The sequence below is a fragment of the Poeciliopsis prolifica genome, unplaced genomic scaffold (genome assembly GCF_027474105.1).
Source record: "Poeciliopsis prolifica strain line A6 unplaced genomic scaffold, Auburn_PproV2 SCAFFOLD018, whole genome shotgun sequence".
NCBI classification, from domain to species: domain Eukaryota; kingdom Metazoa; phylum Chordata; class Actinopteri; order Cyprinodontiformes; family Poeciliidae; genus Poeciliopsis; species Poeciliopsis prolifica.
The window spans coordinates 3,716,245-3,734,344 of NW_026562393.1; positions in this window are offsets into that span (position 1 = coordinate 3,716,245).

Sequence of the window (18,100 nt, forward strand, 5' to 3'; positions counted from 1 at the left end):
TGAACAAACCTCAGACAAAAACATGTTTTTTATATTTCAGAACAACAGAACTCATGAGACAACAATCACTTAATGTCCACCAGTCAAGCAACTGGCAACATTTTTGCATTTGAACTTTTGAGGTCGTTCACTTCGATGTGCACACAAGAAAGTTGTAAAATGTTCAATTTTTGCCAGTGATGCTGTTTTGACTATTAAGCAAGTGTTGGTTTGGCCCGGCTCACACTGCCTCACAAAAATAATTCAAAGCCTGTGGTGGAGCCAGATCACAAAGTAAAATTTGAAAATAATGTTTAGTGTTCTTTTTTGTCCTCTGTTACCACCAGATAAAAATATTGGCTGTGAATTTCCTCCAGAAGTAACCAAATTAGTAAATAAAGTCTACCAACGATTAATTTCCCAACCTTGGAACATCTCACATGTAATAAATCAATTATTTGAAAACCTACCAGGATTTAACTGTCCAACTAAACACCAGGTGTTAAACTCCTTCAGTGACGTTGTTCTGCAGCCTTTAAACCTGCCTTAAGTTTAGAAAACTTGCATAGTTATTTGATGCCAAATCCAGCAGATGTCATAGGTCTTTAGCATTTCTAAAACAGTTTCTAAACTTTATAGTGCTGAATAGTGCTGAAGAGTTTTGTCAGCCCTAAAATAAAATCTCAACACGCACCTCTTTCTCTGCAGTGATCTGAGTTGCTCTCTCACTCTGTAAAAGTCTCAGATGGTGTACTGTCTCAGACTTCTTGAACTGTGGCAGAGATCCAGGTAGACTGCTGAGACACTCACTGGTCCAGCTGAAAGGACAGAGAACAATGTCTTTTTATGGACCGCAAAAAAGCATTTTAAGAAATTAGAGCTGAACAGATGCATACGGAGATGATAGGTTTTATTTAAGGTTTATGCGAAAAACTCATACGATGATGACAGGTAAGGTGATGAGAGTTGGCAAGAACTGGTATGTTTTGTAGGTGGATGTCAGAGGGAACTTTTATTAAGAGTTCAGTGTTTACCAGAAATATTTGGCAAGAGTTTCAGGTGCTGAGAAGATACGTAACACTCATAATATTTTACTTTCCAACCTATGTGGGTTTCCAGGTGTGCTTATAAAAGTGCATCTCGAGCCCAAAATAGGCTTTTGTGAAAATTGGCTATCCTCCTTGGAAAGAGTCAAAAATTGCTTTATAAATAATGCTGAACAGGCAGACGTCATTGACACTCTTTAATAAATTAATATTAAAAGACTGGTTGGGTTTGCCGGCCTGAAGTCTTGCCGTCTCCTCACGAGGCTGAACCAGCCCCTGGCAGATTCAGATGAGCCTTCACAGGGAATCAAGCCAAGCAATTTCAGAAAGTGACGAGCGTTCGTGTCACCGTCTCACATTAATTTAACAAATGCGTGGAATTAAAACGAACGTGCAGAGGTTGCGCTTTAATCATTTTCTTCCTACATTTCCAAAGTTCAACATTAAAACCCGTCATGTATAATGAAAACTTAATGAAGACCAAATGGGGAATAGCTTGGTGACAAGACATCTGCTGTTTAAAAAAATAAATGAATATAAAAAAAAAAACATTCTGATGCCAGGCAGATTGGTTAATTTAGATGTGTATACCTTGACTTATTTACTGCATACATTTGACAGGAAGAAGTTTTACGGTCAAAGTTATCCGCTATGGGAGTCATAATGTCACTTCTTTGGTGCCAACAACTGAGAGTCCTTGCTGCATCAGATCTTTTTTTAAATTTTATCGGACACTTTTCTGTTTAGACATCATGCAGTTTATGTTTCAAAAATTATCTTTACGTATCATTTTGCCTTTCTAAGTCAATACTTGATGTAGTTCCTTTATTTAATTTGTTTTACTTTTGCAATTCTACTGGTTGAGTCAGACTCTTTTTAACCCATTTAATCCCAATTTTTTTCTTACTTAATCAGAACAATCCCATCTATATTCTTTTTCTCAATAAAGGACTTAAGAAGCACAAGCCAATTTGGAAATTTAAGTCTGTAACTTCTATTTGAAAAATATAAAAGGAATATCAAGTTACAGCTGGACAAAGATGCAAGGATTATTTTTCTGCAGACGCTATAGGCTATCACGTGGGGTTCTGACAAAGCATTAAGAAGAGAATACCCTTGGCACGAGCGGAGGTTCTTAGGAAGACCAGACTCCCTTCACTGCGTGACTCTGCGAGTCTCTCATTGACACATGAGATAAATGGCACCACTGGATGACCAGCTCTTTGTGTCAAAGACAAATGAGAGCCAACGAAACAGACAAAAGATGTCCCTGTCATTTGTGAGACAGTGTGGGTGTGAGTAATTTGTTACAGGTTTGAGGATGACATTAATGTAAGTGGAGTCAAAGCATTTATAGTGCCTCCAATGAGGTTATTATGCATGCTCAACATGCCGTGGAAAGAATGGGAATCATCTTTTTTTATTAGATAAAAATGGAGGAATTACATATTTTTTTCCTAAGATGAGCTGTCATTTAAAAACGGTTGAAAACAAGTCTAACCACTTGCGTTTCTATGGTTTTAATACCGAAAAACATCAACAAGATGATGCATGGAGATAAAAAAAAACATTTAAAATGGGGCGCAAGATTTACTTTCACAAACTTATACAAAGTCCTCATAAAAGCTCTGCTTATGGCCACATAAATGTGGATGAGTCTTTGCAAGAGAGCGATCACATCCCACTCTCCAGTGATGTGTATATTCCAGAGGACATTTATGACTCTCCATAATGGATTGTGGCCCGTTAAAGATTCCCTAACTGTGCCTCTTCACTGCCAAGCAGATTTGCTGTTTGGCACAGATACTTTCTCTTGAGAACAGTACGGTTTCAATTAAGTGCTGCTTGACATTTTTAGTAGTCTTCATTTGCAACTTTATTTTATTCATATTTGATGAATGGCAGTAACCCCCTTTGCCTTGCCTTCTTTAATAATAGTTCTGGTATGAAATAATATTTATTCAGCAGTGCTTTGGAGACAGGAATGCTCCCAAATTCATCCCCCTTCTTTCACCCAGACTTTGATCAGGTCTTTTCACCAATTAAATCCCTCATTCAAGGATGTGCTCCTTTTTCTTTTGCTGTTTGAGTCACTTTCACTGATGGAAATATGCAAATAGTGTAAGTTTATGCATATGTTAAGCACACACAAAAACATTTATACTCAGTGGGAGATCAGATGTCATCCATCATTTTGTTTATATCAATAATTTCACATAATTACATCTGTTTCGTCAGGGTCTGCAGAGCTGGACGGTAAATACCCTGCACTTGGCTCAGAGTTATATTTTTCATTCCAGGAGGGAGGAAGTGAGAAATGGTGGGATTTATGAATAATGCCTCTGGTGGTGTAACAAGGACAAGATTTATCCCCACTTACAAACACTGGACCCCCTTTTTTTGATTAACTCCACATTTATAATTTGGTAATTGCATAACTTGGACCATTAAATACCCAGCTGATGAGATTTACGCATGATCTGTGGACGCAGGTCTTGCTTGGCTGTATATTCCCTTTGCGTTGAGCATAAATAAATGCATATGTTTTTATCAGCCCGCAGATTTGCAGCAAGGAGAAATATGACTCGATTTTCTTACCCCAACATATCGATTAAAGTCTCAAACCAGCAAAAACGTAATTTACCACACAAATTTTCTGTGTTCTGTTTTATCTTTGCTACTTTGCTACTAAGGTCTGCTGCATGAACACATTTGTTCAAAGGGCATCATCATTTTTTTCCACTTTACATTTTCAGCTGTATTCAGGTTTGTAGCTCATGCTGCTTTTGTTAACTTTCTATAGCGATTTATCCAGTGAGAAGGATGACATCTGTTATCTACAAGCAGTAGCTTAGAGAACTAACCTCTATGAAGAGATTCAAAAGCTCTTTGGTGTGTCTGTATTCCACAGTGACAAAAACTGTAAACCAAAACTTTAAAATCTTGTCAGAATTCAGCTTAGTCCTTATATTTTCTGTACAACTTCTGACTTTTATTATTACATTGAGGCTCTTTGGAGAAATGGAAGAGCTTCATAGTAATAATTCTTGTCACAAGAATACTTTATATTAGTAAGACATGCAGAGGTTGTTGAAATTTTCTCCAAACAATCAGAACTGGTTTTATATATAAACATTTACTGGTAAAACAATCATAATATGATTTTGATGATACTGCCTGTCAAAGTGTTTCAGTCGTGTTTGACATTTGACCCTAAAAAGTCATTTCAAGCCAATGTTACATATGTATTGGATGAAAGGGAGGTTAAGATACACTTTGCAGTCAAATATTCTCTTCCTCATGTTGCAGCCATGGCTAATTAACTGTGCAAGTGGAACTACTGCAAACAAATAGTTAATTTTCATCCAGATCCCCATAGAAAAATGTGGAGAAAAAAGACATGTTTGAAATTGAACTGAGAACTATGGAACTTTGGGTCTGGGAAAATGTACAAAATTGACATTAGAAAATGTAAAGGGAGTCTGTAAGAGATATTATAAACAAAACTAACAAGATCACAGCTGTTTATCTAAAAAAGGTAGTGTGAATGGGAACCAGGGGGAAAAGAAATAAGCACCATTTTCTGAACCTGTTTGACTTTAACATAAAATTACAGTTTAACATTTGTACAGAGGTATGTTTGCTGTTCTCTTATACAATTTCTTTGCTCTTTCTGATGTTTCGCATTTTATCCAAATGGTTTCCTTGGCTCTGCAAGCAGAGTAGATGAGGAATTTCCATTTGAGCCAGGATTTGGGTGGTCACATTAATCCAGGTGTAAATGATGCTGAAACAGCTTGAAGCTGCCTGCATTTCCCTCACTCGTGATTTCTCACCCTTGGAAGACCACCATCTTTGTTTTGAGATGGGTTCCTTTTCAACAATTTGATGTAGATGCCTTCGTTTACGCCTCCCTCAAACAGTCATATGTCATAACAAGACTTATACAACCCAAACCGAGGCTAGTGCTTGTTTCTGCACCAGTTCTTTCTATTTTCATTGGCGAAGAAAAGAAAAACTGGTTCTATCTCAGCACTGACTCTGGTGGCGTAGAGGGAGGCAAAACATTGTGAGTGCAAGAAGAGAAAAGCAGAAGAAGAAGAAGAGGTGACAGCATCACTCTACACCACTTTTCCTCATCAAGGGGGCAAGGGAAGCTGATCAGAGTTGATGAAAGGATGGATGAAACTAAAAAAGGAGCAAAAAAATTAGGTGAAAGAGTTGATGTTTAATTTTAAAAGACGAGAGTCCGGTCAAAAAATTTTATGGCAGCAAGAAACGATTGATAGAAACGCCATAGCTTCATTTTATTTCATCAGCCTTGTTAATCAGACTTGCATTATGCATTTTTTTAGATTTTTTAAACTTGGACTTAAGCAAATGACTACACATCCTTTTAATATATGAGACTTTAACTAATATGAGATTCTTGACAATTTCTCTCACTATCTGTTACAGAAGAGTCTGCCAGAGACTTTTACCTTAATACATACTAGTTTCCATATGATGAAAGTTCATGTGTTTTATGAATTAAAATGTTTTTTCTTTTAGCCAGGTTATTGGCAGGACTTTGCTACAAATAGGTATAAATAACTTCTCTTTAAACCAACCCTGTTCAAACACATAGTTTCCATCCTTTTCAAGAAGTAATTTTGCTGAACCAGATTTTTTGTTCAACCTTACAAGCAACACCCCAACCTGACTGCTCCCAGACCTCTAGGATGACGGCTTCATTCAGAAACTGTGACGATATGAAGCAGGATGAAATATCCCAAAAACAACTTGTCATGCCTCATGTCTTGATCTAAGAATATCAAGAACAAATGAGTAAGAAAGGCCTTGACAACTCTCAGCCTGGAGAAGATGATAAAGCCAATTCAAAGGCTTTTTGACTCCAGTGAACCACTTGAGAAATGATCCACAAATAGAATGAACATGGACCGGCAAGATCTTTCCCAGGAGTGGCCGGTTTACCACAAAGAACTCAGAACAACATGTAGGGAGCCCTGAAGGCATCACTTCCTCCAGCTAAGGTCAGTGATACAATAAGAAAGAGACTGGGTGAAAATCGCTCCAATGAGGGACTTCTAAAGCCAAAACCACCGCTGACCAAAAAGAACACAGAGGACCGTCTAACATTAGCCATAAACCATAGTAATGATCTCCAACAGTTTTAGAAGAAATTTAGAACACTAATGAATGCGCACACCCTGTTTCATCTGGTGTAAAACTAACTTTGTATTTTAGAAAAATAACATCACACTGACCACAAAGCTCCTCTTTGGGGCTGCAGTCTCCAGGCCAAACTCCTGCCTCACTGAGCAACCTTTCCCCGCTCAGCTGGACCGGACTTACAACAGCAGCAATTAGCAAACACCTGGTGGAACTGCAAGTCTGCTGAGCTCACCCTATGAACTGCTTCTCAGTCTAACGGCTCCTGCAACGGTTGTTAGCGGCATAATGAGGAGCATTGTTGTGACGACACGGTGAGGGCAGAGTGTGGGAAAGAGCAGGAGCTTCTTAAAGAGACAGAGGACCAAATTCAAGGTGTGAAATTATGAAGTCAAATTTCTTTAAAGTCATTTTTGATATATATATTTAGCATTCTTACAACAACTGAAAGTAACATAGTTCCTTAATTGAGTTACAAAAAGGTACTATGTGCCTAGAAAATACATTACAGTGTCCCAAAGAGTGACAAAAAACAAACAAGAAGAAAAACAATCACTGCACTGTACATATATGTGGCATAAAAAGAGAAAATTGCCTGATGAGTGGTTAAAAAAAATTAATCCGGCAATTGAATGCCTGGCTGTTTGGTTCCGATTAGTCCAACATTTTTGTCAAAGTAGACGTGTTGTTTTTCTTTTCATGCTCCCTCAGAGGATGGGGAAGCAAGGAGAAAGGCAGTTTAAACGACCATGACCAGAACCATACGGCGTAGCTGTGACTTTCACTGCCTCACATATCATTTCGGAACTGTCCAAAAACCCACTTCTCTCTGGACATTTTAACCAGCCGGACTGTCTTTCATCTCCTGCTCTGCCTCACAGCTCTCGTTTGGTTCCGTCCAATCTGGATTTCATTCACAGTGAATAATGCCTTTGTAGTCACTCCCTTCCTACCACACACACACCCTTCATGGCCAATATTTAATATGTACTAAGTGACACACCAAAGGAGTAACCAGGAATGTAATTGGCCCAGAGAACCCATTCACAGGTCAAAGGATTGGACACTTTTCCGAGTGGTTACCGAACATATGAGAAACGATTGTGTTTAATAGCGCAGAATAATGTGAAGAATGCCATTGTCAAATTCACAAGACCCAGAAAAGAAACTCACTTTTAACTATGATCTCAGAGGGACCCTGTTAGCATAAATGTCCTTTTAGTTTTTTTTTTCTTTTACCAGCATCGAGTCAAACTCAGTGACTCATGAAACAAAAAAATGTAAAAAACCATCACCTCATTGCTGAAGCCTGTGCGCAGAATCATGGTTGAGTTGCATTAATGGTGGCATGTTCCCATCACACACATCTGGTTCATATGATCAGAACAGGCCATCAATTCTTCTGTTTCCAAGAGAAGGAGCCAAACATCTTAACTCAGAGCACTCAGAGGTTAAAGGTTCAGTCTGGGATCTAAATGGAATCAAACGGGTGTTCACTGCCTCTGAAATCTCCCCAAAATTGAGCCATCTGTACACTGCCATCACTCGCCTACTATAAATTATGCTATCATATCACAAAAATGTTTTCCGATAATATGCGTAAATACAGAATAAAACCAATCAAGATGGATCATTTTTGCGATTGTTTAACATTCAGCTTTTTATTTTATTTAAAACGCCGAATAAAAAAGTTGGCTATAGTCGGGAAAATATCTTTGAAATGCTTGTTTGGTTTACGAGGTTATAAAGTCACATATGGTAAAAATATTTCCTCTCATCAGTATTTTTTTTAAGATGCTCCCTGTCAGAAACTTCTTCTTTCACAAAACCTAATTCTAATCTCAGTTCCCAGGAGCAACACTAAATGAATATTCAGGGATCACCTTAACTTTTTGTATTTAATTCTAGATCCTGTCAAAAACTGGTTCTCATTCATCCATCTATTGAACCATCTATATGATGATGTTGTGTGATAATAAAATATCACATGATGTTCAGTTTGTAAACTTGTCAAGGCCAGCATATTTGTCTTGCAAAAACCAAGCTGCAATCTCACTAAATGGACTGTCCCACATTTTGTGAGATTGCAGCTATGGACCTCAATGTATTTCATTGAAATTTGGGAACTGCAGAGCAATTCCACCAAATCTGGCCAGTTAGTAAAGGTGGACAGGTTGCAGTTGTGACACTTTCCCATTTTAAATCTCCTGCTGATTGTTTTTCCATAAAGGTCCTGTGTGTTATTTAGTCTTCATAATTCTGTTCTTGACAAAGACTAGTACTCTAACAAATGTTTGAGGCCTTTAAAAGACAGATAATTTGTAGAATCTGTTTACAAACTTGAACTCTGACACTTGAATGCACAGGATGTTATGTTAAGGTGGGTGGGTAGAAATAACTGCTGCACTTTTCAGAAGTTTGAAAAACACACAAATTTTGTTCCAATTCACAATTATGCAATCATCATTTTGTTAGTCTTTCACTTTAATGCCCTGGAACATTTACTGTATTTTTGACTGCACTGTGAATTTCATAGAGTATAATATGCACACATTTGCACAATGTCATATGACAATGACATGAAAAATGTTGACACCATTCTCTTGTGTTAGCTGTTAAAGTAGAGGTTACATTCTTGTTGTAGCGCTCAGAAATGGTAATACATAAAATTCTGCAATGCAGAGTGCTGTAAATCTGCACAAAGCTTTAATGTGTCACTGTGCAGTGGGGAGAAAAAAAAAAGTCTTAAAAAGTCGACTCCAGACAGAGAGTGGAAGCTGAAAGATTGACAGATGAAAGAGGAAGAAAAGTTTATTTAGAGACTCTCTTTTTGTCTCTTATAGCAGAACTTGTCAGTAAATATCTGAGCCTAATTACAAGTTACAGTGCTTGCTGCGGGAATGTGGAACTCAAATGTTAAAAGAAAAACAGCCAGAGAGAGAAAAGGATTAGCATTTTTTTAAAGAAGCTTTTGTACGTCTAATAGCCGTAAACAGATTCTCTGGACTCCGTGTGGGAGATAACATCGCATTTAATTGCGATACAGAAAATGTTCAAAGGCTGGAGCAACTTAAAGGAAGTGGCCTATGATAGCTTGTCCTCAATGAATTCTTTCGTGACTCACTTCCCTGCTGAATGCAAGCACATCTCCAGAGTGCATACACATCATTAGCCCAAAGCGTGGATGGCAAAGTGCCACCGCTCTGGACGAGAACACATCAGGGTATAATGGACCACACATGTCCCTCCTGACCTACAGAACACAGCATGCTTAGCAGTGGCAGACCCTTTTGTCTTCACCCTTTTTACCTCCCTCCACGTCTCTAAATGCCCTTCTCCAACGCCCTTTACAGGAGGCAAAACTAATGGGATTCGGAACGCAACAGCATCAGCAATGATGGACAAGAGATTTATATGGGAGGATGAGTGGGGAGAGTGATGGAGTTGTCTCCCGCAGATCCAGTCCCCACATCTGTCCGGTTCTAGTTGGCAGTGCTTCTGAGCAGTTCAGCCTGGAGAAAGATATGCAGGTGCCTCTCTTTTTTTTTTATGCAAACAGATGCATCAAGCTAAGCCAAGCCAAGCAGCAGACGACACAGTCAGATGCAGGGGGAAGAAAAATGTTTTGTTCATTGGGGAGAAACGCTTTCTGCAAACTATTTAAACAAGGTGGCTGTTTTGCTTTTTTTTTGGCATAAGTTTTTCTTTGTTTTGACTGGAAAAACTGTTGCCACAAACTCCTGAGAGTGAGCAAAAACCATCTGAGATTCATGTCACTGAAAAATGTCTCCACACCACACTTTTTTTTGTTACATGAATGAGCAAACTGATTGTTAGGAAGTGAAGCGTGTTTACTTATCTCTGTGATAAACCGAAAAGTCTTAGTGATACACCGTTCTTCGCAGTGAAGAACATCATAATCCATACTATGAAATACAGTACAGTAGGTAAGATTGCGGAGACCTATAAAAGTGAATAAAGCAGAACATATAGTAAGTCAAAAGGTTGAGAAAAATTGAGACAGGGGCAGAAGTTCACTTGTCAGCAGGACAACAACGTTTAAAATACATCCAGAGCTGTAAAGAAAGGCTTTACAGGCACTCCAGGATTTTGCAACATTAGAAACATTTGGAAAATATTGGAAAGACTGACTTTAAGTCAGAGTACAATGACCCCCTCAAAATCCAGACTTCAAGACTCTCTATTGAATTTTCCCATTGAGAGACATCCTCCAAGCTGTAGAAATTTTGAAAACTGTTTGACATTTTCTTTTCAGTTCACAATTTTGCTCTCGTTTCTGTTGGTCATAGAATTTCTATAAAATACACTGATGTTTGCCAATGCCACATGCTAATATATCTAAAAGTTCTAGAAGTGCAGATACGTTTGCAAGACACTGTTTATACTCTTAAAAAAGTAAAACATTAAAAGAAAAACAGAAATCCCCCACCATTTTCAACTCTCTTAGCATATATATGAGCCTTCTTGTTTTTCAACAGTCTTTCCTACCCACTAAATATGGAGTGTGCTACCCAGCAAGATGCTCATCTCCATCACTTGTCCTCCAGCTGAGTTACAGTTGGAAGCCACATAACCAGCCCACAGACGTACCTGGATGTGCAGCGGGAGAGGAAGCAGGAAATGCTCTCCATAGCAGAGCTGCTTTGTACCCCATGGGAGATAATGGGCGTCGTGCAGAGAGGCAGGCATGGGCCTGGGGGCATGTTCCACTCTGGCACATTAACCTGTCTGGACAGGAAGCAGCCTTTCCTGTCACCTTATCATCCCTTTACAGCCGCTCCGTGATCTTATATTCATAGAATTACCTTTCTGAGTTAAATTTGCAGCAAATTACGCCCAGATCTGGCGTGTGAGGTGAAAACGAATAAAACAATGCCATGGTAATGAGTAGGAGATGGACAGGACCATAATAAAGCAATATAGCAGGTTGAGCTTTCATTATACCTCATCTATGTCTCAGACGAAAACACAGATGTGTAATGAGTCACATTTTCAATTTGTATTCCAGAGTTCACCTCGACCTGATCCCAACAGATTTGTCACATGGCAACGTCGGATGGGTTTAATTTGTGAATCGATCCCCTTAGTCTTAAAGCTACAGCAAATAACCCAGGTGCAGAAGGAGCTGCATGCCAGACAGCTTGTTTGCGTTGCCTCCAAACCAGACTGACCTGACTTCCTTCAGAGACAAAATGCAAACAAACACAAGTATCCTTTTTTTTTTTTCTAGTTTTCATCCAACTACTGCAGCTGGTTTCCTAAATATATATCTCAAAAGGTTTAGTCACATTTTCCATACTCATTATCATCTGTTTGCAGGGTATTTTACTTTCTGTCACAGTGGGTAATTAAACTTTTTTAACTGTTGACAGTTTAATTCTCCAGTAGCTTCATAAATTTCCTATCAGGCATATGCAGGTCTTGTATGAACAAGGATGTCGGGTAATTGGTCATTTACTGCCTCTGAGGGGTGCGGTGCTTGTCATGACCCAGAAGTTAGAAGATAGAGGAGATTAATCGGACATCCTTTTTTTTATCTCACATAGCTGTGCCGTCCTTCATCGCGGAGAGTCTGAGCTGCAAAACCACAACACCTTTTAAATCAATGACTTTGTAAAAGCCATTCTTTCATGTAAACATGTTTTCATTTTCTCACTGTTAAAGTATCTGTCTCTGCGAGGGACAGTAAATGCACTTCCAGATTATCAAGTTGCTGCAGCAAGTACAACATGAGACGTTTATGGAGCTTTTAAATAATTTACATCCTAATAAATATGTCTGTGCCTAAAAGTGAGCATGGGGTTCTTTTTTTGATGAAAACTACACCAACTTTGATCAGAGTGATAATGGAAACAAATCTCTATCATCCTGCCAATAAAGTGGGAATAGCAGACAACCACAAACTCATTTCAAGACAAAAATATGCGAGGCAGCTGTTGCTATTTCTGTCTCTAAATTGTGTTGGAAGTAGAGCAGTGGTTAGTGAATAAAGGAATGCTAGGAATTTTACATAAATCAGGCATTTGTTAGGATGGTGGTCCTCTGTTTTGTTGTCAAAATAGCCCTGAACCCATCGAGACGTGGACTCCACTAAACTCTGATGCCAAGATGTTGGTTTATTTCGTTAAGTGGGAAATATTTTTTTGTCAGCTCTGAAGCAGTGTTTCTCAATTCCGGTCCTCAGCTACCACTGCCCCACATGTTTCAGGTGTTTTCCTCTAGCCATTTGAATAAGTGGCTTCTTCAGCACTTAACAGGCTTCTTCGGCACTTGGTGGCGTGCAGAGGAGGTCATGCAATCATTTGAATCAAGTAGTCTGGAACAGGGACACATCTAGCATAATGCAGGGCAGTGGATTCTAAGGACAGAAATGGAGAAACAGTGCTTTTTCTCCATTTCTTGCGCCTTGAAATATTCAAAGCCATGTTCAAAATCAAGAAAAATATTTCAAAAATGTTTAAGCGAAAGAAATGTGACTTTGATGCAGCTGGAAATCCAGTCAAATGTTGCAAAGGAGGGACAAAGCTATGCTTAGGAAGCAAAACTCTGGCATCATTGATTAAGACAATGGCTTCCCAATGACAATGGTTCTCTTAGAAAAGTCTGGAGATCTAGTTTGAGTTAATAAAGTGAAAATTTATCTGGGGTGGAGAAGAAAACTGGAGAAATATCTGAGAGGAATAACTTGGAGATCTGAAAAACTGGCACCGGATGGAGGAATGGTTAATAGTTTGACTAATATATTTCAATGCTGACTTAAAGAAATTGCATCTCTTTTGGATATAGAAATTTATTTGGTAATCAGTATCATGAAAAAAATAACAAAAGAGTAAAACACTGAAAGAAATTTGTAAGAGGCAAATGCTTTTTGATTACAGTGTATCAGATTGATCAGTTTTAGATTTATTTGTTGATTTTACAAATGGTCGGTTATCCTTAATTCATATGACTAATGGATCAATTTCAATGCTGACTTTAAATAAATACTCAACTGTGATAAAAAACAATTTCGTCTCTTAACCTGCACAATAAATATATCTCCTTGGAATGCAAGAGTGCTTCAGACTGAGTTTAATTGAAACCTTGGCAATGTAGAAAGCAATTTTAGATTCCTTTATCAGATTAAAAAAAGACCATCCTACTTTGTATTATAAACAGAATATAGTTATAGCAATAATCAAATGAATAAGAAGCATTTATTTAAGATTGTGTTGATCAGGTCTTCTCCAGAAAACCTCCAGGGATTAATTTCATTTTTGGGCTTGGTCTCGCTCAAGCTGGCATCACCATTCATGCTCCACTTGCTTAATGACAGACGTCTTTTCTGACTGTATATTACAGTGCATTAGCAGAAAAATGAAAGCCATCGACAGCTTTATAGTGACTAATGGAGAATAAACAAACATAAAACAGATTGTGGTTTGTTAGTGAAGGAGGTCCATTTCAACTAAAAAGCCCAGAGTCTCTGGGCTGTCATTAAAAAAAAAAAAAAAACTTCAACATGTTGGAAATTGACTTTGTGACATTTAAAGTATTACAAGTAGTACTTTTCCAGCCTGTGGGTACCACAAAAAGAGTTTGTGTTTTGTAGCTATGGTTAATATTTACCTGGCTCACTACGGTCTTATTTCATGTTGTCTAGACGATGGAAGTTCGACATGTATGTATATGTTCTCACCCATGTCTGTTTCTTTCCTTAAAACCTCTTAACCCTCACCCCTGGAAAATACAACGGAAAAACAGCTCTGCTGGCGTTCCGCTGCAGGTTGAGGGGTTAAAATTAGAGTACACTTTCTTCCAAAATGAAAGTAAGCTTTAATTTTACAGCTCAAACGAGTATTTTTCCTCGTCTCAGACCTGTCGCTGAGCCAAAGCTCTGTTGACACATTTTGGAATTGAAGAAGACGGTGTTGGTGAAGTCTGATGCCAGTACCTTGGAGCCCGAGAACCAGGGGCGGACGTGTTGAAAGCGCCTCGCCGTGCCGTGCACGGCCGTCCCCCGTGATGTATTGCCCCAGTGTCACATTGAAATTCTTCTGCTGCCACAGACTGAGGAGGAATGTGATGAATGCCCCTTCATGTCTCAGACATAACTGCTCCCATAGATTACTGCAACACATAGCACACTGCCTGACACAAATGTGTTTCGATGACGGCTCATCTTTCTTCTAAGACATCTCTCTTTTTTTATTTCCTCAATGTGCCAAGGACCTTTGGACAAACAGGTTAAAAATATCATCCAATCACAGTCTTGTTAGAAGAGAGAGAAGATTGAGTGGAGGGAACCTGGAGTGAATGCTTTGTTGGCAGCAGGGAAGGACAGCCAAAGTGTGAAGATTGACCTGGGGACATAAAACACTCCCACCGTGTGCTAACAAAGATGTCCCTTTGGGAATTTTTGGCCCCTGCTCCATCCAGAGGCATCACATTTTCATGTCTCCCAATCATTAGTCGATCGCAGCACATCTTAACCACATCAAACCAGGAGACGCATGCTGAAAACACATGACTCCTTCATCATGTCTTCACTTGTCAGCACACACTTGTTTAGAGACATTTGTTCGCAGTCATCAGCTGAAAATAAACATATCCACCCTTTAGGATAATTTAGGGGGGAATCTATATTGTCATAGACATCGTGTGCAAATCTTGGCTGATGAGACAAGAGACATCCTTTAAGTACCACTCCACCTCCCTGCTGCCAAACCCTCGACTACTACATGACCCCAGGCTGCAGGTCACAGGTTTCTCTGTGCAGCTGGAAGCCATTTAACCTGCCAACAGATCTGTAATAGACTAACAAGGGGACCACAAACTCCTGACATGAGCTGACCTCAGCTTGTTGTGACACCCTAAAAAAGCCTGAGTTCGACCTTTTAATAACAAGGAAACCGAAGCACAGAGAACAGAAGCTTTCTTTCAGTGTCAGAGTTGATCTGTCAAAAAAATTGCAACAGGAGAAGTTCTTTAGTTTGCATTTAGGGAAAAGAAAGTAAATATTTTGTCTGCGCGAGAGTTGTATGTTCTTTCTGTCAAGAAGCTTAAGCAGATACAATAACTAGCTACATGCCATAGAGATCTTACGACCTTTTTCCAAGGAATAAAATGCTGCCAATTGACTGTTGCTGCACCATTGGAGAATGGCACTCGCTGCTTCTTTTTCATGAGGACATCTCCTTGACAACCAAATGTTATGCAAGCGCAATAAAACTATCAACTAAAATTGACTCTTGCAATGTGGAAGCAATTTTGCAGTTGGTTTATAACAACCGTGTTGCACAGAGATTTCTCTTTTTTAATGGTGTTTTGTTGGTTTTTTTTAGATTCCAAAGGAAATACTCAGTTGTTTCTGCATTATCGGTTGTTTCCTGCATTTTGTTTTCAATTTGTTGTCCAAACAAATAGGAATCCAGGATCGTGGGGTTTTCATCTGAACGTTCCATGTGCAAATAAAAGTTTTACGCTGTGCCAATAAAAGTATTTAACATACATGACATACATCTGACTGCAAACTAATACTGATTAAATCATACACAAAGCAAACTAAGTCAAATCAACCTAATGCTTCAGTCCACTTTGGGTGATTAGGAAATTCCCTCCAGATGAAGTCATTAGGCTTTTATCATACATACACTCTAAGAATTTTATTCAAGGGAAGTGGACCACAAAGACAGAGAAGTTAGCAGTCTTCAAAATAAAAGTATGGTGAAATAAGCTTCTTAGTGAAGTGTGTACTTCACCGCACTGAGGGTGAAGGCTTTTCAGCAAGCTCACAATAGCCAATATTTAAGAATATACAGGTTAAACTATAACTATTCGTCTATCAAACTTTGATATATTTTTGCACCTGAATGAATGAGATCACTTGAATATTTTACGCAAGACAGAAAAATTCTCAAGGTCACTGATACTATTATTTTCTGTCTAAAGTAGAAATATTGAGTTTTTCTTCATTTGCTTTTCTTTTCTTTTTGTTTTTTTTTTTACAGTCAGAGCTCATTAAACTTGTGCTGATCAATAGTTCTCCAGACTTCCCAAAGACCTGCAAATCTTTTGTTTGATTTTAGTCTCGACTTATTTATTGTCCACGAGATGATGAATTCGAGCCAACAAAACAATATTAAAGTCTGTGCAAATTATTTTGTGGGCCCAAACACAACAACATTTCACCCCTTGCTTTGTCATTCGCACGTCAGATGCGGCTCACCCAGGTTCCCAAAGCTTATTGCTAAGATAAGACAGGAGGTTGGGCTGCACCGCGCTTCCTGTTGCTGTTAATTTCGAAGGGAGGAGAAGGAGGAGGACGGAGGTCTGTGCTAATTACAAAGAATAGCTGACAAAGCCAGTGTTGCCCACAGAGAGCAGCGAGAGGGATGTCTCCTCACGCTGTGGTTTGTCTTTAATGAAGACCCCCCCGACTTCTCCTCAATCTGCTGCCGTATGTGGTGGCTGATGGTGCTACTGCTTTCCAGTAAGCCAGGAAAACAATGGTGAATTTAGAGCCTCATTACAAACCCAGTTTAACCCATGACAGATGTGTTTCAGGACTCTGGCTTACTACACTCAACAAAAATCTAATGGGATTTTGGTAGTTTAACAGTTATAACTTTTTATGTTTATCGTTTCTTGTTTGTTTTTTTTCCCTCTTAGGTGGCACAGTAATTTGTCTTCCTCCTTTTTCTGCTCCCTATATAGAGTCTAGTTCCCTCTCCTTACCCCTTCGCTTATTTTGCTCAGTCTTCCTGTCTATCAATGGGACATCAGTGTGTTCCATCATCAGAGTGGGAGCTGTGTGATAGGGGTTAATGGATGGGGCAGGATGAAGCATTGTGTCCTGCTGTCAGAGACTGCCATTTGTTTTGTGTGGGATCAATGAGGAGATCTGAAGTCGGATCCCGCTGGAGATGATGGACTAACGTCTCACCATGAAGAAAGTGTAAGTGGGAAAACACATCACAGCACAGCAGCAATTCTGCCTTAATTCGGCGTTTTCTTCAGAAAAATATTTACAGGCATTACGCTGAAAGCACGAGAAGAGGAATTTAATGACGCTCCAATGCCTTGATTTGATGCAAACTTAAAGTAAAACAACAGATGTAAATTCTATTCTTAGTGGATCTGATGGTGGTGTGAGTGGGATGGTATTCTCATTCCCCAATGCTGTTTTGAAGCCTTGAGGGCGTGAGGAGAGACGATTTTTCAGTGCCTATAAAGTCACCATATTCACTCGACGGGAGACTGATGATGTGGATGGCTGTAGTTGCTCTGAATTTAAAGGACTTTTGTGAAACTTTAACAGATGAATGGCAAAAAACGTACTGATTAGACACTTTTATTTTATGTCCAATAATTAACACTTCACTATGTCATGTTATTTAGTTTCACTTTGGATTTGCTTTCCCTTTCAATAATGTTATTCAATTTAATTCAATTTAATTTTGAATTAAATTTGAAGAAATTTAATTGAAGCATTGACAGCATTTTTCACAGGCTCTGCCCACAAGAGGACAAAAAGATCAAGTAAAAATTACTTCTGACTCAAGTAAACTGTTATCACATGCAAAAATTATAAGAATAAAGAGCAGATTATATGAGCACAGCACTGTTTCCAGATTTTGTTTTTGGAAAAAAAAAATGTTGAGAATACATAAATATCTTTTCATTTTACAACTTTCCACTACTTTGTGCTGATTTATTTATCAATTCATCTACTAAAACAGATATGAACATTTACAGTTAAAGTAAGCTAAACGTGAGGTTCTTCCCACCAGCTGTTGCCCATTAAATTTCTTTGTAAATGTATTAATTTTTCTAAAATTGAATTATTATATGACATCTTTTAAGAAGGAAGTATTACTGATAATACCTTCACAGCACTCAAA